We start from the raw sequence: 23,494 nt of genomic DNA, 5'->3' as shown, positions 1-23,494 counted from the left end.
AGAGAAAAAGAAAAAAGGTCAGGTTCAAAGTGTTGCCTACAGTTTTTGTCATTTTCTTGTCCGTTTCCTTTTAAATTCAAAGTGCTCAAAGTCCTTTAGGAACTCTTTTGCCATCTAGGTAAGTTGACAGGCAATCTTACTCTTCCCAGTACATGGATATGAGATGACTGACAAAATAAGCAGTGGGCTGGAGCCCCAAACTATAACAAACAAACAAAACAACAAAACATTAATATCTACAAAATTCCATGCAGGTTTCCTAAGGCCTTCTCCCAAATCTTAATTCATGGTTTCCCTTGAAATGGCAATTCAGATAAACCAGCACTTAAATATAAAAAGAGAAGCTCTAGGTGCTTCAATAAAAGGGATTGATAAACAGAAGACAGATGAGTAGTATTCTGTGCATTGAGAGGCTAAACAACCAAAGGGCTGGCCACAGCTTTACCCTGGGTAGCCCCTCGCAGCTCAACTCCACAGAATCCTCTGTTGGGCAGACCTTACCATAAACATGGATTAAGGACCAAGGGCCGCAAAGTAAACTGACAGAACAAAAAGACAAAAAGAATCCTCCAGCACAACTTTTGTGAAGAAAAAAAAGGAGAAATCATAGTCTGACTTCTGAGGCTAGTGACAGTTTAACTTCAATGGACTCTGTTTATGTAAGGAGTAAAGGCTTGGGTTTAAAAGAAATGTTTTAACCTCATAAAGTAGGTTAAAGAAGCCATTGCACTTCTCACTTGCAATTTTTGCATGGTAAATTTATTAGCTGACAGCTCTAAGTAGAACACAAAATACCCTGCCACCAGAGGCTGAAGCGGGCAGATCATGAGGTCAAGAGATCGAGACCATCCTGGCCAACATGGTAAAACCCTGCCTCTACCAAAAATACAAAAATTGACAGGGCGTGGTGGCTCACGCCTGTAATTCCAGCACTTTGGGAGGCCGAGGCAGGCAGATCACGAGGTCAGGAGATCAAGACCATCCTGGCTAACACAGTGAAACCCTGTCTCTACTAAAAATACAAAAACAAAATTAACCAGGCGTGGTGGCAGATGGCTGTGGTCCCAGCTACTCGGGAGGCTGAGGCAAGAGAACAGCGTGAACCCGGGAGGCGGAGGTTGCAGTGAGCCGAGATGGCGCCACTGCACTCCGGCCTGGCAACAGAGTGAGACTCTGTCTCAAAAAAAAGAAAAAAACACAAATACCCTGCCACCTGTGTAACTCACTGAATTGTTTTGTCCTTAAACTTCGCCCTTTGTTAGATTAATAATCAGTTGTAACATAGGTTCATAAAATGAAAGTGGGTTTTTACCATTTTGTCACATCTTATATTAGCACTATCACCTTATAATGATTTCCTCGTTATAACAATTTCCTCATATATTGGGATGCTCCTTTGGACAGCGTTACCTCATAAAGAAGTCATTTTGATATTTCAGGAATAAAACCCCTTTGGATAGAGTCCAAGAGCCACTATCACTTTAAAACAAATGGCTCTTGGTGACAAATATTAAGACTCCTGTGTGTTTTAACTTAGGTTCTGAAGAATTAAATGTCAGAATCCTAAACTAAGACACATTTGCTTTTTTGCTATCTCCCGCCCCTGAGTATTATAAGACACAGTATTTTGACAGTGTTTTACATTTATACTTCACACAAACAAGGCACAATTGCACATTTTATCACCACACAAAATAAACCTAGGCAAACATCTCTTTCTTCCTGTCTTGCATGTTGTCATTTGGCCATGAGGCATCATGTTTGCCTCTTTATTCCTGTTTTGTGAGTGAGTTGTGTTTTAACTAAACTTTCTTTTTTTCCTGGAGTTAGCGGTAATCAATTAGTTGCCTCCTTACCCTGAACAATTAGACAGGATCTCTCTCTGTGTGTATCCTTCCTACTTCCTTAGCCCAGAGCTCTCCACCACTAGAAACAATTCTTATTTTTTTTAATTTTGAGACAGGAGATATTGGGAACATGCAAATAGACAGGAAAAGGCCTCCCAAAAGTATGCTCTTTTTAGAACGCACTTATCATCAGCATGGTACACATCTACCTGATTATTTCTTATCTAGACAAAACTCTGGTCAGGGTTTTTTTGTTTGCTTTGGTTTGGTTTGGTTTTTTCTTTTTCTGTCTCACAAAAACCAAGTGTTCTCCAGCAATGAGGCAACGGAAAAAATCAATACTTGCCATGTACCATGTAACCAATAGAATAAGGGGAATGATTTATGTATGGTTGGATGCAGCCTGAATCAGCTGGGGCCTCGTACAGAGAGCAAGAAAAAGAGAGAAGAAGAGACACAGAGAGAGAAAGAGGGAGAGAAAAAACAGGGGGAGATAGCAGGGAGCTCAACTGCAGTGATTATTTCTACAGTGTGGCCAGATTTTTTTTTTTTCCTGCAACAATAATCCCCCTTTCCGGCACTACAGGACACAGGGAAAGCCTGCAATTTGTGGAATATCTGATGGCTCAGCTTTCCCCTCCTTTCCTCAGAGTCATGATGCCATGTTCATACTAAGGTGCACTGAGAAAGGGAGAATGATGTATGGCCTGCAGTCCTTCAACCTTCCAGTCATCTCCACCCTAAGAAAGGCTAGTGATGAGTCGGCAAGCATTAGTTGACAGAGAGTCAAATTATCAAAAGGATTAAAAATAAATAAATAAAGCGCTCCAGCAACGCTTCCTAAGAAGACCAGCGGGAAGGGCTTACAGACGAGAACTACTCTATACCCCAGGAGTTTCTGCTGGAAATATAGTTTGGTTAACTGGAAATCCAGGGCGCTGCAGCATTTAAAGGTATTTCATCCCGAAGGTAACTTTTAGGGTAGCTGATATTCTTACTCAAAGCTTAGATGTGAACTGTAGTTACGTGCTTGTGGTGGGGAGGTGGAAGTAAAAAGCCCCAAGCCCAGCTACTTCACAGCTGGATACCTGGTACTATTGTATATTGAATTCTAGTAGTTGTGACTTTAAACTGGGTTAATCATTTGCTTCAGGATGACATAATATATATGGAGATATATATATATGTTTATTAAATAACATAATCATTTATAAAATTCCTACTCCCTGCTTCAACCCAGGATGAATCTTGCAGGACTTGATGAGAGGCAAATTTGACTATTTCTTTGGAATATCTTTGTTTTCTGTGGTGTATTTAAATGGATCTAAATTTGTTTTCATGAGTTACCTTCTTTATACATCGTGCTTGAAAATGTAGAAAGGTTGACAGCATTTCATTTCCATCAGTCTGTTGAACAAGACTGAATTATGTCCTTTTATGAGGAACACTGATGCCATATAATTTTTTATGATGTTTTCACATTCTTTAACCCAGACACAGTATTAACACCACAGTTTGATATTCCGCTAAAATATCCTATATTCTATATATGATTCATTACACCACAAATAATCCATGGAAAGATATTTTAAATACTGAGTATGTCAGAATAATGTCACGTCGTTAATGTTTGCTTAATTTGGAGCTGGTAGTGTTAACATCCAAAAACTGTTAAAATAGTTTTTCCCCTTTCAGTTGAAAGTGTCTATTCAACCCAATATTATCATAAACTCTCTTGACAAAATGCCATGCAATTTTAAAAATTTGTATGTTTATCTTATATAAATTATCTTAAACTCTATTGACAAAATAGCATGCTGTTTAAAATATGTAATGTTAACCCTATAAAAATTATCTTGAACTCTCTTCACAAAATGCCATGTTGGTTTTTTAATACGTACATTCAAAGTATAGTGGTTGGCAATTTTTGGCATTTTTCCACACACATATTTATCATCTAATTTTTGCTTTCATTTATGACATAATTATTTTTGTGATTCTTACATTCTATATTTAGCTCCTCATTTACACTGAAGAGTTTGTGGATTTATTTCATAGTTAAGTCTGCACGCATAGAATAAAATATTAAAAATAAAGTGCAGATAGCTACAAAAATATAAAAAACTCTTCTCAGTAGTCCTTGTCTTTTAAATTGCTCATCACACTTTAATACCATTTTTATAGGTGTCATTGAAGAGCAGTTAAGTTGAAGCTTTATTAGTTATAAATCAGTAAATATTCTCTTGTCTGCACTTAAATATCTAGTCATTGAGAGACTTGATCTACCCTATTCCTTACAAAATTATTTTGGGAAGATTTCTATGTAAACTTCACTAAATATATATAATTTTTTTCCTCTGAACAAAATTGAGAACAATAAAAATGTAGTCCATAAGTAAACTGGACATAATTAAATATCTTTCCATAATTATAATACAGAACTGATTATCCAAACCAGCAGAAATTATGCATAATCGTTTTAAATGGGGGAGACCAGGTAGATATCTGCTGCCTCTCTCTATGTAAGGAAAGATTAGCACTGTTTTTTACATTTTGATCTTGATCATCATTCTCCCTTTCATTCTTCTATTGGCCCAAACAGGTAAAACAACAGAAACCCATTACCATCTTTACTTTTGGTTCTGCTGCCTCAGCCAAGCCATCCAGTTGAGGGTTAATAAACAGAGAAAACCTGGAGAGGTTCCAAATAAAGTGAGAACTATAAAGACGAAGGCCAACGCTGCAAACATCTCAGCCAGAAAGAACACTCTTAGCACCCTACAAGCAGGTATGTGCTTACCAGCAAACTAAAGCAAATGGAAATTAAGAAGCATGATCGCCACCAGCAAGGTGCTGCTGAACTATAAGGTAAGTACAACTAGGACCTTATTGTAGATGTATTTTTAGAGCTATGTTGCTGCCACTTAAGAAAAACTATTATCTATAGCAGAGAAAAAGCTTAAAAACCAGCCAAAGGCCACAGAGAGAGTTCAATGAGTCTGGCCAAGTCTATTATATTATTTGAGATGGGCCTTCCAACCACAGGTACCTGGGGGGTTAGCAAACAGAATCCTGGCCCTAACCATACCAGAATCGCACCAAACAAGTAATAAACTAACTGCAGGGAGCAGATGGGTAAATAAGAAGCCCAAGAGCTGGATTTCATTGTTAGTTAACAGAATTTCCAACACATGTCCCTTCATTTAAAAAGTTTATTTCTACTAAATGTAAACTTCCCAAGTTCTAATGAAAGCTGATAATGCTCCCCAGTATAAGATTAATTTCCTATCAACATCTGGAGTTAAAATAAGTTCATATATTCATGGATGAAATGTTGGCATCTTACGCCGTGACAGAAAAACATATCTTCTCATTGTAAGCAAGAGTCTTCAGTGAACGCCTACTATGGTTTACATTCTCCTTCATCGGTGGTTAAAATTTCACTGATGAAATACCCATTAAAGAGAAAATCAATGTCTGAGCTTAACCACCTGCTTTGTTTTAGCACCACAAATTATTTTAAAAACTGATTAACATGAGTAACTCACTATTTAGGAAATACAGCAAACAGTGTTTCATATTGCTATCTGTCATGCAAAAAAGAAGTTAAGTTGACATACATCCTTTGCTCAATAATTATTTAATCCACTTAATACAAATAAATGAAAGAACTGATCAAAAAATCCACATTTTTAAAGTCTAATTTCATGTTCGTATGATGAATAGAAATGAAAACATTCTCATGTTAAAAATAAAAATATTATTACTTTTAAATACGTCTGCTTCTACCTAAGAGATAACTTGTAGGCTCTCCATAAAGGAACTATTTCTCACTCTATTTCTTTTTTCTGCGATTAGTCTATGGCACCCAGAGCATCATGGATTAGTCTAGTTTAATCTGAACATAATTGGATAGCAAGTTTCTATTTTCTAATCTAAACAAGCTCACGTTAAAAATACATAGAACTTGGATTCTCTTTAACAGAAAGGCTAAATAAGCAGAATAAAATATGACAACACATTTCTGTACTGTTAAAATATGATTACCTGTACTTTGCAGACCTTGCCAAGGCATGAAAGCACAGGCAACAGTCTACTGAAAATATAAAAAAGACGTATGTCCAGACCCACACTTCAGCTGGTTCCCCTGATAGAATGAGGTTCTTTGGCCCTCGTCCTGGCTGTTTGCATTTGCATCTTTATAGATTACGAGGAGATATAGATCCTTCCGTCTCTCACAAAGCTGTCCAATTCTCGTCACTACTTAGAATGGTTTTACTATATGGGCTGCTTCATTTATGCAAGTAGAATTTTCTCTGATAAGATCCAATTGAGAACACATCTTCCCTCCCTACCCCCAGGGAATAATCCAAAAGATGGGAGGTTCTTAATAGAACAATTAATTGTGATAAATTTCTGATTTTTGCTCCTTCGTCCAGGGCTATTTCCATGGCAACATCCTCTCATCCTATTGTTGGGTTGTTCTTCATTCACACAGCAGGTTAAGCCCAGGGCAGCCAGGGCAGGCTGATGGTCAGCTTTTATTTTCTCTGGCCCTTCAGCAAAGGTTAGTTGAGGTCACCAGAAGCCATAGGGTAATTACTTTTCCTCCTCAGGGTTAAAGGTACACAGATTGCTATTGGGACAACTGTATGGATGACCTTCAGCTTTTAATGTTCAATCTTCTTTTCTTTCATCAGAGAACGAATAAGTATAACAATCATGATGCAACTCTCATGCCTAAAATTTCAAGTAGAAAGCCAATTTTTTATCGTGTAAAATTACTACATATTAGAATAATATACTCTTGAAATCAGTTTGGAAAACCGAATGCATAAAAAGGTTTCCTATCACTTAAATTTAAAAAAAAATCCATGATAGAAAATTGCAGCTGTTCACTGGTTTTCCTGTTCAATTAATCTGATATTCATAATTTCCCAGGCTTCAATCATTTCCTGAGGGTGTGTTAAGGCTGAGAAGAAAATGGAAGCCTTCCTGGCTCCACTTGGGGGTCTATTTTTTTTTCCCTTCAAACACTAACTGTGGCCTTAGCCCCCTAAACTGACTAAGAGTACATTAGATTAAAATGAGTTTCCTCTCTTTGCTTCTCTATTCTCAGAGAAAGTCAGCCTCTAAAATAATTGGAGGAGGTGAGTGGAATCTTTTGAGATTAAATGCTTAAAACACACTGCCCCACTCACTTGAAGAGCCACTTTCAGATTTCAGTTCTCCATTTCAATCTGGAATTTTAAAGGAATAACTGTTATGAGTTCCAAAAATGGAGCCAGACATCAGCCAGAATGCATGTGTCATTGTTGTACCAACAGGCAAAAGACTCAGCTCCCTGAACATGATGGGTTTCATAATAGTTCATCTCAAAAAAAGATGCACAGAAGGGAGCCTGAGCCCCTTCTGCAGGGAGGGGCAAGGGCCATCTGAAAAGGACCACCTGACCCACTCTAAAGCCTTACCTAGAGGGAACCATCCCACCAAGTCTCTTCATCTTTATCCAAGAAGTTGCCTAGATGAGGGAAATGAGAGCAGACCCTCCACACTCACCCTGAAAGAGGTGGAGACATTATTTCTGCCCACTTTGTCGGACTCACCTGTGTATGGCTGGAGATCAACCAGACACTTTATTTCCCTCCAGTCCCCTGTCTCCCTCAACAGCCCTGACCCAGCTGTCCGCCCAGTGCCACCTTCACAGTCGTTATATGGAGTCATCCTTCTGCCCAGGAGCTTACTGGGAACCCTCCAGATCCACACCAAGGCTGCCCCTACAGATTGCGTGATCAGCTGCTCCCTCCACCTGGCTTGAACTTCACACCCCTAGCCTCGCCTGTTTGGCCACTGTGCCTTGTTCAAGCAGCCTGTAGCCCCCTCGTGTGTGGTTTCCCCCTCCATGAACTTATGCCATCCCCTCTAAATGGCAATTTTCTCTTTCAATACCCGCTTCTTCGAAATGTTGGTTTACAATCCAGTTCCTTCAGAAATTCCTCCATTTTTATCCTCTGCTATATCTAAATTAAATAAATACATGTAATAAATATACATATTTATATGTCATATACCTGTTACATATAACATATATACCTATATACACTGAAGCTATAGAAAATGCATCTAAATATCTGAATCCTATTAAACAGCAACCTTAAAGAAAAAACCAAATACCTTAAATTACTCCCATTTACAAATTCTGGGGCCTCTTACAACACTACTCTTCTACATATTTTACATACAAGAACAACTTAGTATTCATCTTGGTAAGTTTTTTGTTTTTTTCACTTTATTTTTTATTGTCCTTTCTACAGCTCTACAAAGTCCTCTGTGAGCAAAATATTTTGGCGTCTTTGTATCATAATATTCCCAAATTGTCTCCTTTTTGCTCTCAATGACCATCAATTAGTATCTGCTGAATTATTAAGTCATGTTTAAGGAAGATAACAGAAAATAAAGTATGATCACATGCAGCTATATTTCATGTTATAAGGGATTTCTGAAGTCTTCAAGACTCATAGAGTACAATTACAAATGTGGATGGTAAGTGATGGAGATATTTGGAAAAGGAGATCAGAAACTGAAGGAGGCACATGTCAGGGTCTGGCATGTGACCTGGCTGCATATTACCAGGTGAAGAGAGGAAGATCTAGCATTGCCCACAGCTGGTTGGCAGCAATGGCCGACTGGTAAAAGAAATTGCCCTTTCCTCAATCACAGACCAAAGTCAAGGGGACCAACTGTGTCTCTGCTCAGGGTTCTCTGACCAGGGGCATTTGATGAAGGCAGGGCTGTCAACTCTTAAAGCTGGCTCTGGGCTGGTTAGCTGGAGCTTCACAAAGTGTTAGAAAGAGTGATGGATTCACACAAGGTAAACGTTAAGAAAGTTATTATTTTCCTTTCTGCAAAGCTTCCCCCTTTCCAATCTCCACCCCAATATCCCCACATGTTCCAGTTCTCCAGAGTCCCATCTCACAATGGGATTTTAATGTCAATAGGCCGTATTTCCCCAGATCTGCTAGGAAAGATGCCTGGATGAAACATTTAGCCATAAGCAATGCATCTCTAACAATGGCATTTCAGGCATTTTAATGACAGAGATATCTAGAAGTAATTATTACCATTACATTGGTGGGAAAGTAATTGCTGTTTTTGCCATTAAAAGCAATGGCAAAAATCATCTTCCTGGATTCTGCCAGATCACCTTATGAGTGCTCTTTGAGTCACCAACAAATTAAAAGCATAGTACCTGGGATGTATTAGGTCAAAACATCTGGCAACACAACAGGTTGTATATTTTCACTCATTTCAAAGTGGACACATACATTCTTCCTCTTTAGGCGAGAGACTAGACCACCTGCCCTTGGCTGCTTCTGTTTTTTAAAGCTCCTTTCTTTTCCCTTGAAATCCAGAGACATGGAGTTCTGTGTCCATAGTAAGCTTCTCTCTTTCCTATTTTGTAGTAAAAGTGTTACTGGAAGGTTTAACATAGAGGTATTTTCACAATTACAATTGATTCTTCCTCATATTCCAGAAATAGACGTGACTTGTCATCCCTTCTGATCATTGTCTTCACATGCAGAATGTAAGGCTCTTTCCTAAAGAGCCTGAGAACCTTCTTTAGCAGTTGTTGAGTGGTTACAGAAAGTGGTAGGGAAGTGGCATGGCCCACAGCATCAGGCCCCAGTGCCAAATAAGTGATAAGTGCTCAGTTCCTAGCATCTCTGTCCTAAAGCTTGGGCACTTCCAGGGCTAACACAGAATGGGACTTGGGAAGAAGGCTTGTACCACAGTGCTGCTCAAATTTTTGCATGCAGAAGAAATACAGATTTATTGACTAGAGATGTTGAATCAGTAGCTGGGACTACAGGCACACGCCACCATGCCTGGCTAATTTTTAAAAATTTTTTGTCGCGGGCCAGGCGTGGTGGCTCACGCCTGTAATCCCAGCACCTTGAGAGGCCGAGGTGGGTGGATCACAAGGTCAGGAGATCGAGACCATCCTGGCTAACACGGTGAAACCCCGTCTGTACTAAAAATACAAAAAATTAGCCGGGCGAGGTGGCGGGCGCCTGTAGTCCCAGCTACTCAGAGAGGCTGAGGCAGGAGAATGGCGTGAACCCGGGGGGTGGAGCCTGCAGCGAGCTAAGATCGCGCCACTGCACTCCAGCCTGGGCGACAGAGCAAGACTCCTTCCCAAAAAAAAAAAAAAAAATTTTTGTCGAGACACGGTCTCACTACTTTGCCCAAGCTGGTCTCAAACTCCTGGCCTCAAGCAATCCTCCTGCCTCGGCCTCCCAAAGTGTTAGGATTATAGGTGTGAACCACCTTACCCTGCCTTCATTTTTAAATAAAGATAATTCATCTAACCTCCAGGATTGTTATGAGATATAAAAATAAAAATATATAAATTTAGCCAATGACTACTACAAATAGTATTATTATTTGAAATATTGCTTTTTATCCAGCTGTGATATGGAAACTCTACATTTGTTCCAAGTTAGGATGCTATGAAGGCTATTTGAGAGATGTTGTCAGTGAAAGACCAGTGAAAGATCAGACGTTCTCTCCTCAGTGGCCCACGTGCAAGTCAAAGGGTCTTTCTGAGAGACCCTTCCTTCTCCCTGAAGTTCCATGATTTTTTCCCCATTGAAAATACCTGAAAGATTTTGGCATACTTTTCTTCATTTAAACATTTTTACCAAAAGCAAATTATGCTGACTGAATCAACAGAGGACACTGAGAGGAAGTAGAAAGATACTGACCTGGGAGTCAAGAAACACCTTCTAATGTCCTGGCCCTGCCACTGGGCAAATAATTGCCTTGAGCTGGTCAGTTCACCTCACTAGATTTCTGTTTCCTCAAGTGAAAAACAAGTCAGTCAAAGCAGCTATCACGGTGCATATGGTACTTATTACACACAGGTGCTGTTCTCAGGGCATCACATATACAAACTCAAGCTCACAACAATTCTATGAGCTAGAGAGCATTTTTTGCCCCCACTTTATAAATGAGGAGACTGAGGCACAGACAGGTTAAAATAGTCTTGTTCAAAATCATGTAACTATTAAGTAGTGGAGATGAAATTTGCATCTGCTGAATCTATTTCAGCATCTACACCCTTAACCACGATGGTGTGCTGCCTTTCAACAAGGGGAGTTTAGATGGTACTAAAGTCCCTTTCAGTGTTTACATTCTATGGATCTATGAGTTTAAAATAACTCCTAGAGTCTCAGATTCTATATTTTAGACCAGTGGAGCAAAGAGCTTATAAAAAAAACCTGTAACTTATGACTCACACTACCATCTTACACCAGTACCAAAAAAAAAAAAAAAAATGTTGCAAGTGCTTTCACAGATATGAGCACCTTAGATTGTAATTGGATCTTGTGTATATAGGGAAGGTAATAGCACCATGCACAAGACCAGAAAAATGAGGCCCAGATTGGTCAGGACTTGACTATGTCACTCAGTAAAACCAGAGATGAGTCTTACTTCTCTAGTAAGACCAGAGGTCTGCAGGCTGGTGCTCTGGGGTCCATCCAACCTGAGTCACACATTTTTCCTGGGACTTCCTCTTGGACTCAGCAGAGACTCACTAAATTTTGAGGTGTGACAGAGAAAGGAGCCTTCCCTTCTAAGGTTCTCCTCTGTTTCCCCCTAGTCTAACCTCTCATACGGACACCAAGATGTCTGGCCTGATATTAAGGAGGTCAGCTCACACAACCCTTCAAAATTCAGAAGAAAATACATGGGGGTTGCTGCAGAATGAGCTGCCCTGTCCTTCAACCCCATTTCAGGCCTTCTGAAGAGCCATCTGACCTTGCAGCCTCTGCCAGTTCTTTTCCTCCTCCTTCCTTCACTCTTACAGGTGCCTTCTGCCCTGCACTGGGGGAAAAAAAAAAAAACTGCTCTCTCAAACATCACCTGTAACTTCCAGTTCCCAGAACCAGCTGCTTGTTCCCTGGACGCACCTGGTGCTTTCCCACCCAAGCCTCTGCTCACATACTTCCCTCCCTCTGGAATAGGCTTCCCACCATCCTGCCTTCAAATCATATGCTTGTTTACAGGCTTATCTCACACGTCACCTCTTCCAGGAAGCCTCTCCTACTCCTTCCAATCAGATGTTATCTACGTTTCTTTGATCACTCACAGTACCTTTCTTGTGCCTTTCTCATGGCATGCTCAAGTTCTGCTTTTTCCTGCCGTTGGGCTTATACTTTCTTATCTCCCATCAGCTTCTTGATACCCAAACTGCTTTTTACTCCTCGGCAGTGCTGAGAGCAGTGCCTGGCACTGATAAACATCTCCTTGACCTTCAATTAATCTTCAATTAATCTTTTATTCTGTAGGATTCACTTTGTGAGAATATATAGCAAAGAAGCGAGATCATTAGACTCTAGTATCTTTCCCAAATTTCACCAGTTGTTGCAGGAGGTAGGGGGTAACTGTCTTAAGTAAATTTCTGACTGACAGAGCTCATCCCAGAGGCGAGAACATCCTTTCTGTAACTGCCATGTAGCCTGTCTCCAAAGAGGTTTCCAAGTGTGAACACATCAGCCCGAGCCTCTGTTAATTGGATCTTCAGCTGCTCAGGGTCCTCACTGCACAGCTGCTGTTTTAGTCCAGAAATGGAGAGCTGGGGATGAGGAAGCACAGGAGACGGCCTTAGGAAAATCCTCACTCTTCCAGAGAGCTCCATTTTCACTTCTGCTGGTCCTCACCATGGGAGAGTGTGGGATCAAGAGACCAAGGAAAGGCCAACTGATGTGTTTCATTCTTCTTTTTCCCCTTCCACTTTAACATATTAGAGGAGTGTTATTTGGAATTTTGACATTTACAAAGAGTTTAAGGTTAAATTATTCTGGTGGAAAAGAAAAATGCCAATCCTTTTCTCTAAAGACAGCAAAACTGGTTAGCATGAAAATGCTCCCAGGATGTTCAAGTCTTTTGGAGTTTCTCCTTACCAATAACCCTTCATGAACACCCCTCTGTGAAGTAGCTCAAAACACTGCAACTGGTGTCCGAGTTTTTTTCAAATAGGCATATGGATCTGGAGAACTGGAGCTAGAAGATGCCATCTACGAACCAGTGCTTTAGAGATTAGGTTTGGTGGAGAAGAGAGCCTGAGTTGCCCAAGCCTCCCCCATTGCCTGCAACAAGGCAAACACGGGCACCTTTGGGACCTAGACGTGATCTGCCAGCACTAGGGTGTCCATTGTTCACTTGGCCAAATCGGGGGCTTTGGAACGGTTAAGAAAAAAGGCAAAGGGGCCCTCCTTCTCCATCACACAGCAGTATATCTCAACTTTTTAAAAATTATATCTCCCCTGCCTTGAAGTCTTTTTAGCCTTTTTTCTAATTGCTCCCCCTTGAAGTTGTAATGCCACATTGTTTATATATCTGTTTATGTACTGTGACCCTTTGAAAGGCCACAAGCCGTTGTCATGACTCAGATTATTTTGCTCCTCAAACACTGATATTTGTATCCCTTCCCCACTCAGAGGTGGGTGGCAGGGGCAATATCCCTCCATGAAGAATGCATGTTGCAGGCCCACCCAGAGGGTTGACAGGGCACTTCCTGACCACCACCCAGGGTTTCTTTTCATCTTTTCTCTCACTCCCCTTCAGATTTGGTAGGAGCCTGTACCTTGTAGAGCACAGAGCTAGAAGGCCCAGGTTGAGCAGGTGGCTGCTCTATGGAATGCCATGGCAACGTGACAGAATCAGGGCAGAGAGGCTGACAAAAGTCTCGGAGAAATGGTGTGTTTCATGCAGTGAAATATTAGGTTTCACAGTAGTAAGTGTTGAGCTAATAATTATTATAAGACATGGATTTTATGGGTAAAATTTTCAGCAATAAACGTATCCAAAGAATAGCATTATAAGAGTTCAGAAATTAGATATTCCATTACCCCTTTTACCAGCAAAAGGGTATGAAATTGGATTTTTCCTTCAATATAATTCACTTTTCCAATATTATAATTAACTTGACAAATAGACCTCAACTTCTTCACCTTCCCTTTTGCCTGAACACTTTATAGGCACAACATAATGATTCTAGTTATTAGCTCACTTTAGGCTAAAAATAAGAGGACTAACAATACATTAACATTTCCATTACCAATCAGAAAATGGTAGGTCAGCTCCTTGAATGATATGTTGCTCAGCACATTAAATCCTTGAACTCAGCAAAAATATATAAATACTTATGCTCCTAAAGTTATGGTTTAAGAGAGTCATGTGGCAGGATAAATTGGAAATGAGGAGGACAATCAATTTGGATTGGTCTAAATGGAAGAATAATGGATTGCTATTATTTTTTCCTTTATTTAGTATGGAAACTGAGTGCCCATGCTATCAGTTTGGTATCAAAGAGGAAGCAATGAGTAACCAGTCAAAAACAAACTTCTACTTGCTTTTGTGCTGGTACCATCTGCTATACACATATCACCTTGTGACAGGGCCAATGGACATCTACCAACTGATACCATTAAAACAGAGTGAAGAACAAAGTATTCTCCTTTCACTTGGGCACCAGAGGACCTGGTTTTTCTGCTTAAAGCTAGTGCCAATGCTATGTTTCAGTCACTGCAGATTCCACAGATTTATCATCAATCTCCTCCCACACATTCATTACTGCCAACATTTTGAAACTTCAATAGTGCCTCCAGGTAAATCTCCTCCATAACACTAGCTTAATAGTGTCTATAACTGGAGAAAGAATCTAAGAACTGCAGACTAAATCCAATCATGCCCATTTGTCTCCATCTTGTCTCTGGCTGTTTTCCCTACAAGGGTAGTGCTGAGTAGTTGCAACAAAAACTGGCTTTTTGAACTGCCAAAATGAAAAATAATTACTGTCTGGCTCTTTACAGAAAAAGTTTTCTGACTTTGGTAACATGGATTTAAAAAATGAAAAAGAAAAAGAAAAAACAAAAAACCCTTTTCTTCTACAGTTTTCAGAGTTTTCTTAGATAGAATTGAGAGTTTAATATTACTTTTAGAGCAAAATAATATATACTTGTTTTTCTACTCCTAGGAATGAAATTTGGAAATATAAACTCAGAAATGTAGTAAAAGCATTATTGATAATGATATGGATTTTATATTGGCCATCTGCTATTTTTATTAAAAAGTAATATTAAATTTTCTCTTCAAACAATAACTATGGATGTTCATTATAGAAGAGGCTGGCATTTCTCCAAAGCACAGTTTTCTTAAGCAAGGAAGCATATTCAAGAAATGGACGTAGGCCAGGCGCCGGTGGCTTACACCTGTAATCCCAGCACTTTGGGAGGCTGAGGCAGGTGGATCACGAGGTCAGGAGATCAATACCATCCTGGCTAACACGGTGAAACCCCATCTCTACTAAAAATACAAAAAAAATTAGCCGGGCATGGTGGCAGCCGCCAGTAGTCCCAGCTACTCGGGAGGCTGAGGCAGGAGAATGGTGTGAACCCGGGAGGCAGAGCTTGCAGTGAGCCAAGATCGTGCCGCTGCACTCCAGCCTGGGCGACAAGAGCGAGACTCCGTCTCAAAAAAAAAGAAAAGGGAAGAAAGAAATGGGCGTAAAATAGAATTTTCATACATGAATATAAATTTAACACTAATATCTCAAATGACCTCTTAAAGAAGAGTAAGGCAAAAAATGTAATTAGTGCTATATGGTGCCTGAATGTGATATTAGTTAAGGAGAACCAGAAATCAGAGAACATGAATATGGCAATTAGTGATTGCTCTCACCCATATGATAGTATGTTTATATCTAAATTTTTAAAATATATCTGCCCAGGCGCTGTGGCTCACGCCTGTAATCCCAGCACTTTGGGAGGCCAAGGCGGGTGGATTGCTTGAGGCCAGCAGTTTGAGACCAGCCTGGCCAACATGGCAAAACCCTGTCTCTACTAAAAACACAAAAATCAGCCATGCCAAGGTGGCACGTGCCTGTAATCCCAACTACTCGGGAGGCTGAGGCACGAGAATCGCTTGAATCCAGGAGGCAGGGATTGCAGTGAGCCATGATCATGCCATGTACTCCGGCCTGGGCAACAGAGTGAGACTCTGCCTCAGAACAAACTAAATTTTAAAAATGCATCAACATATCAAATCTACTAATCTTTATTAAATAACTACTATCAAATATAATAATGATATTAAATATAAGTAAGTATATAAAATTTCTACTATACAGTACTGAGAAATAAAGCTGTAAAATGCATAGCCCCTGCTCTCAATGAACTTAAAATCTATTAGGTATAATAAGATTTGCAAACAGACTCCTTAAATTCTGCTTTACATAAATTTTTAAATTTCAATACATTATTGAACATTCAATACATTATAGAGGTAAGAAAACCTTCATGCTCGATTTAGACAATTATTTGATTATTATAACTCAAACAGCATGAAAAAAGCCGACTGCGTGCACCTCCCAAAAAAATTACCTTCCCTTCCCAGGTATCGCAGTGACTGAAATTCTACTGAATTTTAGGAAGTCATCCCTTTAGGTTAAATATTGCCCCAATTTCCTTCCAATACCAATGGGTCATTATTTAGATTTTCCTAGGCATATTTAACTGCTGGTATTTTAAATTTAAATATAAGAATCACTTAAATAAATTACTATAATAGATTACTTTTATTTTTCTAGTAATTTTAGAACAGGCTGCCCAACATGGAGAAACCTTGTCTTTACTAAAAATACAAAATAACCTGGGCATGGTGGCGCATGCCTGTAATCCCAGATACTCAGGAGGGTGAGGCAGGAGAATCGCTTGAACCGGGGAGACAGAGGGTGCGGTGAGCCAAAATCACGCCATTGCACTCCAGCCTGGGCAACAAGAGCAAAACTCCATCTCAAAAACAAACAAACAAAAAGAATTACCCCAAGATGATTTAACATGTTGTCATATCATTTATCTGTTAGATCACTTTCCACCATGGGAAATAGTACCCCTTCCCCATGAAGGCATGAGGAATTCGGTGTGAAGGATCACTGATTGGGGACCATTAAACAAAGAAGGAGGGAAATCCCACAAGATAAGCTTAAACCCCTCACAGTCTATCAAGACTGGGCATGTGTAAGGAGTTAATGTTTCCAAGAAAATCGAGAATCAACAACAGAGAGAAGGTGGTCTTCTCAGTTACAGCCACACTCCTAAAAATCAATCACAGTCAATAGTCACATCGAAGTGAGATGATGGCGATAAAGGGAAAGAGAAAAAAGAGATAGTTATTTCCCATAAATTCTGCGTTACTGATGACTGACCACACAGAGGCTAATGTTCACAAAAAGAATGAGCATTAATAAACTCGTATGTTAAAGCCCCGTTACATTCTAATGCAAAAACAACCCTTTGTTAACTTGAGATTTTTATGTCTTGATCATAGGGAAAGCCACATGCAATTATTTACTTTCTATTTTGTTTGCTGTATTTATGCATAGTTGACCTAATACATGTCATAATACATAAATATCTTGCTGTGATTGCTTTTCTTTTGTGTCTTTCTTTGTGTTTAGTTCTGTCCTTGCGTTTGTGTTTAGTTCTATGAAATTTGGTCACATGTAAAGATTCATGTACCTATCATATAGCTATCACAATCAAGATACAGAACTGATGCATCACTACAAATAATTACCCGTTTACCCCTTTATAGTCACACCATGTCCCTAACACCTGACAACCAGTGATCTTGTCTCCGTTTCTATAATTTTGTCATTTCGAGAATGTTCTATAAATGGAATCAAGAAGTACGTAAAATGGAATCATACAGCATGTATCTTTTGAAGATTCATCTATTTTTTTGAATACATATATGGCTCATATACATACAATAACATACATATGTTTAATTGGTATATTCTTGCCTCAAATTTTATAAAAATGTTTTAAGTTCAGTTTGATCCAATCTATAAGACATTAGAGAGAACCCCGGGGGTAAGTTTGCCAGAATGCGAACTGAAGGGTGAATCATTTCATGATGACAGCAGAGCTCTGTGTGTTTAAAAGGGCTCAATAGCTCTTAGGGCTGAATTCCATCTTGAAGCTCAAAAGTAGTCAATATTAGAGTATTTTGGAGCAAATCTCTGCAGCTTCAAACTCTGTCTTTGGGAGGTGTCACTGTAGAGAATGCACAATGGGAAGAAAGGCATCTTTGCTCTCCAGCTGCCACATCCACCTTGCCTTCACTCTGGTTCTCTAGCAACAGAGAAACCCCAGGAGGGATTTTGCTAGACAAGATAAAGTTAAAGAGTTAATGACTCCTATCCAGACCATAAATTAACCTGTATTTTTAAAAATCTGAAGGAAGAGGTGTTCCAGAGGACTAATGAACACGTATGTCTAAAAATAACTCCTTGTTTAATTAACAGCACACTTCACAGTCACTCTAATTAAAACTGCTGGCCAGACTGAGGATAATCATCCACATCTTTCACAGGCATCATAAAGTTCAATGAAATAATTTTAGCTTTATGGGGAAATAACACGTAGGCTACTGTGGAGAAGGGTATCAGAGGGGGATATTAACTTCATTTAACCAAGGAAGAAGCAGTAGACAGGAAGTCAAGCTGTGCAAAAGGTCAGGTGAGAAAGGGAGGGGCCAAGGACAGAACCAGAGTGGCAAAAAGCTGATCTCCGGTTCCAAGTAATTTCTACAGTTGATCTATGAAGTGAGGAGGGCCCCCCACCCCCTATCCACAACAGAGAGAAACCACCTCTGCCTTTGGTAGGCTAAGCCGGGAAGAAGAGTAGTCAGCTGTCTGAAATGGAAGGATTTCAGGACCTTACTCTAAATAACAACAGCCAACACATACTGAGTACTTATTTTGTGCCAGGAATTTCTAACACTTATTATTTTATGTATTACCATAAACCGTCTTACAGATGATAAAACTAACGCTTATAAAAGTTTAGTTACGGCCGGGTGCTCACGCCTGTAATCCCAGCACTTTGGGAGGCAGAGGCGGGTGGATCACATGAGGCCAGGAGTTCGAGATCAGCCTGGCCAACATGGGGAAACCCTGTCTCTACTAAAAATACAAAAATCAGCAAGACGTGGTGGTGCGCGTCTGTAATCTCAGCTACTTGGGAGGCTGAGGCATGAGATTCACCTGAACCCGGGAGGCGGAGGTTGTAGTGAGCCAAGATCATGTCACTGCACTTCAGCCTGGGCGACAGAGTGAGACCCTGGCTCAAAAAAAAAAAAAAAAAGTTAAGTTACCTGCCCAAGGCCCCAGAGCAAGTCAGCAGAGAAGCCAAAAAAACAGACCTGGGCAGACTGAGACACCATGCTGCCTCACTGAACAGGGACAAAACCTACTTCACAGGACTGCTGTGACAGCTCAAGAGAACCTGACACCTGCTAGGTGCTTAGGATATATTCCCCAATAATCTCCCCCAGTGGCCTGCATCAGACCTAATGAAATCTACCAGTGAAATATCTTCTCTTTGGGTAAGGCTTCATGTCTCTAGGAGTACTCTGAAAAATAAACAAACCAACAAAAATACAGGCAGAACATTTTATACGCATATAATATTCCTGAAAACTTCTAGGAGATTTGAAGATGGAAAAGTGGAACAATAGGCTGATACATTCTAAGAGCAGTTCCATTCTGAGAAAGCTAAAATGTTAGAAAATATACTTACTTTTATGGACCTGGCCTTTGATTATTTGTTTCCTGCATTTGACATATACTCTTTAAGTTTCCAGCTTAAATCCCAGTGAATGACTGAACGAGACTAACAAATATTACACTGAGTGACATCAAACTTTGTAACATTGATATTAGCACCTTTCTCACCTCCGTTCATTTTTATAACATTTGAAGTAGAAAAAGCAAAAGTCAGATACAGATTCAAACATTACCCAAATACTGACATACAAAAAGATAGTAATACTCCCAAGTCTACACTGGCAAATAGTACTACTGTGCATCGGCTTGAAATGTCTGTTCATCGCCTTAACCCAGCATGAAAAAGGCAGTTAATGTATGCTAATGCTTAATATATGGGGAATGTGAGAAAGTCACAGGCTACATTAAGCCACTCCACCAATTACTACCTTTTGGGATTTAAATTTATTAGGTCACAAAAGTAAATGATTATAGGGTCCAGACAGGAACGCAAATAATATGGCAGCCTGGTACAAGGCGTGATGGGTGAGGATTATGGTGAACTGGAGCAGCACATGCCTGTCTGGAGAGGACAGCTGCTATTCAGCTAGTGACTGCCATTAGGAAAGGTACGGCCCAAAGACACACACCATTTCTCAGTGTGTGTGTGGGTATGAAATTTCCTGATTTTTAAAACTAAGTAACTAATACTTTTTTTAAAAAAATTAAACATTGTGCCAGTCAAAGACAATACTTCTGAGGCTGGAAGCAACCTGCAGACCAGGAATCTATACCCTCTGGGTAAAAGGCAGCAAAGGGTAAATTCTGATTGGCTGAAAAGAAAGTAAAGGGTCCAGGGAGTGGGAGCCTGAATAGGCAGAGTGGGCAGTGCCAGAGACACAAGCACGAATGTGAGGATATCCTCACTCAGTGTCTCCAAAGAGGGACAGAGAAGGTGAAAGAAATAGGTGAAGAGACAAAGGAAAGGGGCTTTGCTTCCTTCACATTGTGTAAATTGTTAGCAACGGCTTGGGATGTGGAAAGGAAAACACGGAGCAAAAAGGCCTGAGATGTGCGTAAGCGTGTTCAATATTGTGAGACACAAGTCGAACGACTGTGAGTAAGCACTCACTTTCACCACCCTTTGGCGGTGAGCTGACAACAACCACAGTGGTCGATGCTTCTAGACATCATGTGCTGTGTGGTTTACAGGGATGATCACACATTTAATCTTGACAACAAAATCAAATAGTTATACTGTCCCCACTTTTCAGATAAATAAACTGAGTGTTAGAGACATTAGTATCTTGCCCAAGGTCATAAAACCGGTAGGTAGCAGAGAAGGCATTCAACCCTGGACTATCTGACTCCAGTGCTGAGTTCTTAACCAGTGTCCACTGTTGTGTTTCTGCTGCGCTTGATATGGGGCCACAAGTATGAAAAATGAAGTCCTTCGGAAATGTCATGGGTGCTCAACCTCCAGGAGTTTCAAACTCTAGAGAGAGCTAAGGAAGCTCACGTTCTCCTTCTGCTGACAATGGCCTTCTAGTGGTGGCAGAGTAAGGTGGTGGTGAGAACGGTGGACCAACATTTGTGTTCCATTAGTCTCCACTGCATTTTCTGTGCTGCACGTTAGCCAAGTCACCAAAGCTCTCTCTGAAGCTCTCCAGGATTCAGTTCCTCAACTGTACAATGAGGACAATACTACTTCAGCTGCCAAAGAAAGGAAGCACCAAGAGGATTTCTCAAAGCCCCTCCTAGCACGTTTGTTTTCAAAAAATGTTTTCTATGCAATGCCAGCATTGCTAGATTCCTTCAGCATTTTTCTTTTATTCTTGAATGTCCCAGAGAGTTCACTGCAGTGTTCTCAATTCTCAGGCTTATGATCAAGAGCCCCCAACCCAGTCTGTACACATCTCTAAATATGTGGGTTTTAGCTTTTCCCTCTTTTAACCAGAGGAATGGTAAAAAGTTTTACAGAGAAAATAAAATCCCAAGGTCCATGCCCTAAAGATGAAGGCTAACAATAAAGACACATATGTAAAATTGGTTTGTAAAAGTTCCTTTTAAAGTTTTTTGCTATCACACTAACCAACAGCGAAATATTCACTTCACCACACAATGTTTGATGTAAGGGAATGAGATTTTCAGAGAAAATCACTCTTAAACCTTCACAACTGGACCTCAGTGGTAACCGAGAAAAGTGACAAACCTGAGTAAACCCCAAAATAGGAGAATTCTGATAAATGTATGTTGATGGCAATTAGGATAACTAACTCTATAGTTTAATTAATATTAATATATTGTGTTGTATTTAAGCTTGAGTTGAATGAAAGGTCTTGAAGGGAATTGCACAAACCACTCTGAGTGCCTCATGCCAGCCCCATACGTGAAATGACTCAGGCTCACCTATCCTGCTTTGCATTTGGGAGACTTCCATCCTGCAGGCACCTTTCTTCTACATATGGTTGTAATACGCAGATGTGCTGCTGAGTTTTGGAATGCATTACCCTGATTCCTGCTCTTCAAAATTCTGAGACATCTGGTATATTCAACAACATCAGCAGTTTTGGGGAGCCAGATGTATTCAGCACTGCAATTTTAAAAGTGGCTTTAAGGAGCAGAGCCTCCCTTCGAGCCTCCATTCTCCTATGCCTGACAGATGCTGAGCTGCAGATGCTCATTCACAACAGCCCACACATGCATCCCCACCTGAAGGATGCTCTGAAGGCAGAGCCAACTCACCTCCAAAACTGGGCTTACCATTTTTCCAACCAAAACTACTTCCCATTATTTATCTTAGTTATCGCCAGCCCTAGCCACCCACTGGCCCAATCTATAAACCTGAGAGTCATGTTCAAAGTCCCCCATCTCCCTCAATCCTCACATCCACCTACTTGTCATGACCAGTCAATTCTAGGCCAGAAAGCCCCCACCTGTCAGCGCATCAACAATGAACTGGCCTAGACTCTGAGAGCTTCAGAGGAGAAAGGGAGGAGCAAAGGGCCTGCTCCTCACTCAGCCACATCTAAACAGCCGAACCCAGTGCAGAAAGGTGCAAGGACAAGAAACTACAGGGGAGAGCATATCATGGGAAGTATGCCACTTCGAGTGAAGGTATCTCTAGCCTCTCTGAGGGCCATGGAACTATAAGACCAGGTTGAGCATAAGCCTAATACCATCCACCAGGCAGCCCAAGCACATGGTGAGAATGTCTGTCAGCCAGAGAGGAAAAAACCTATCCCACAATAGGACCAAACCACAACCTGCAGACTCCCAAAATAGAAGAAAGAGAAATGCTGAGCTGTTCTAATGGCAAAAGCAGACACCGACAAAATGTAAAAATAACAAGGAGAATAATAGTCATAACTTAATTCCTGCCCACAAACACCATCTGAATCTATGTGACAATGCTACCCATGACTCATCCCTGCAAGTCAAAGTTGGAGCCAAATGGGCAAAAGAAAAAAAAAAGGCATTTGATGGGAAAGATGCTTGCAACACAATTAATTTTGCATAAAGAATGTATAATTTTCCAAGGATTTGACCTAAAGCATTAAGCCAGACCGTATATTGTTCGAATCAATTAGGCCTCCCTGCATCAGCACTTTTGCCTTGCAAACAACTGAGGCCATTATGCTCTCTAATCAGGAGGAAAAAAATCATACTGATTCATTTATTACCATTTGTGTTTATTATTTTTCTAGGGAAAAAAACAGAATAACTCTAAAATAGATTTGAAGGTCTCTGCAGCTGAAAAGCATGTTGTCATAAAATTATACCCATGCGAAGGGAGAAATAGCTAGACGCTACTTAGTGTTTGTCTTGGGGCTTTTTACCATTTTGAGATTTTAAAATGTGAATTTCCCTATATGAGAAATGCCATTCAGAATTATCCAAGTCAAAAATGGAGTCTTCAGTACTGTTCTACTATCTTAGATTTATCAAAATTACAGAAGTGTATACTGTATAGCTAGAATGAGCTTGGATATAATATGTCCCATCCTTTTCAATCTCCCTATGGAAATGT

General features: G+C 40.2%; 1 long non-coding RNA gene across 1 annotated transcript in view; it reads left to right on the top strand.

Annotated features, from left to right (window-relative positions):
• The first annotated feature begins 4,610 nt into the window (after nucleotides 1-4,610).
• LOC105738573 overlaps nucleotides 4,611-23,494 on the top strand; it is an 84,888-nt gene continuing 66,004 nt past the window's right edge. Inside the window, exon 1 of the long non-coding RNA XR_001114402.2 lies at nucleotides 4,611-4,715. This is a non-coding gene — a long non-coding RNA (uncharacterized LOC105738573). The remainder of the gene's footprint in view (nucleotides 4,716-23,494) is intronic.

Source organism: Nomascus leucogenys, chromosome 14, assembly GCF_006542625.1.
Source record: "Nomascus leucogenys isolate Asia chromosome 14, Asia_NLE_v1, whole genome shotgun sequence".
Lineage (NCBI taxonomy): Eukaryota > Metazoa > Chordata > Mammalia > Primates > Hylobatidae > Nomascus > Nomascus leucogenys.
Note: the sequence above shows the minus strand (reverse complement) of the source record. Positions and strands in the feature narration are given on the sequence as shown.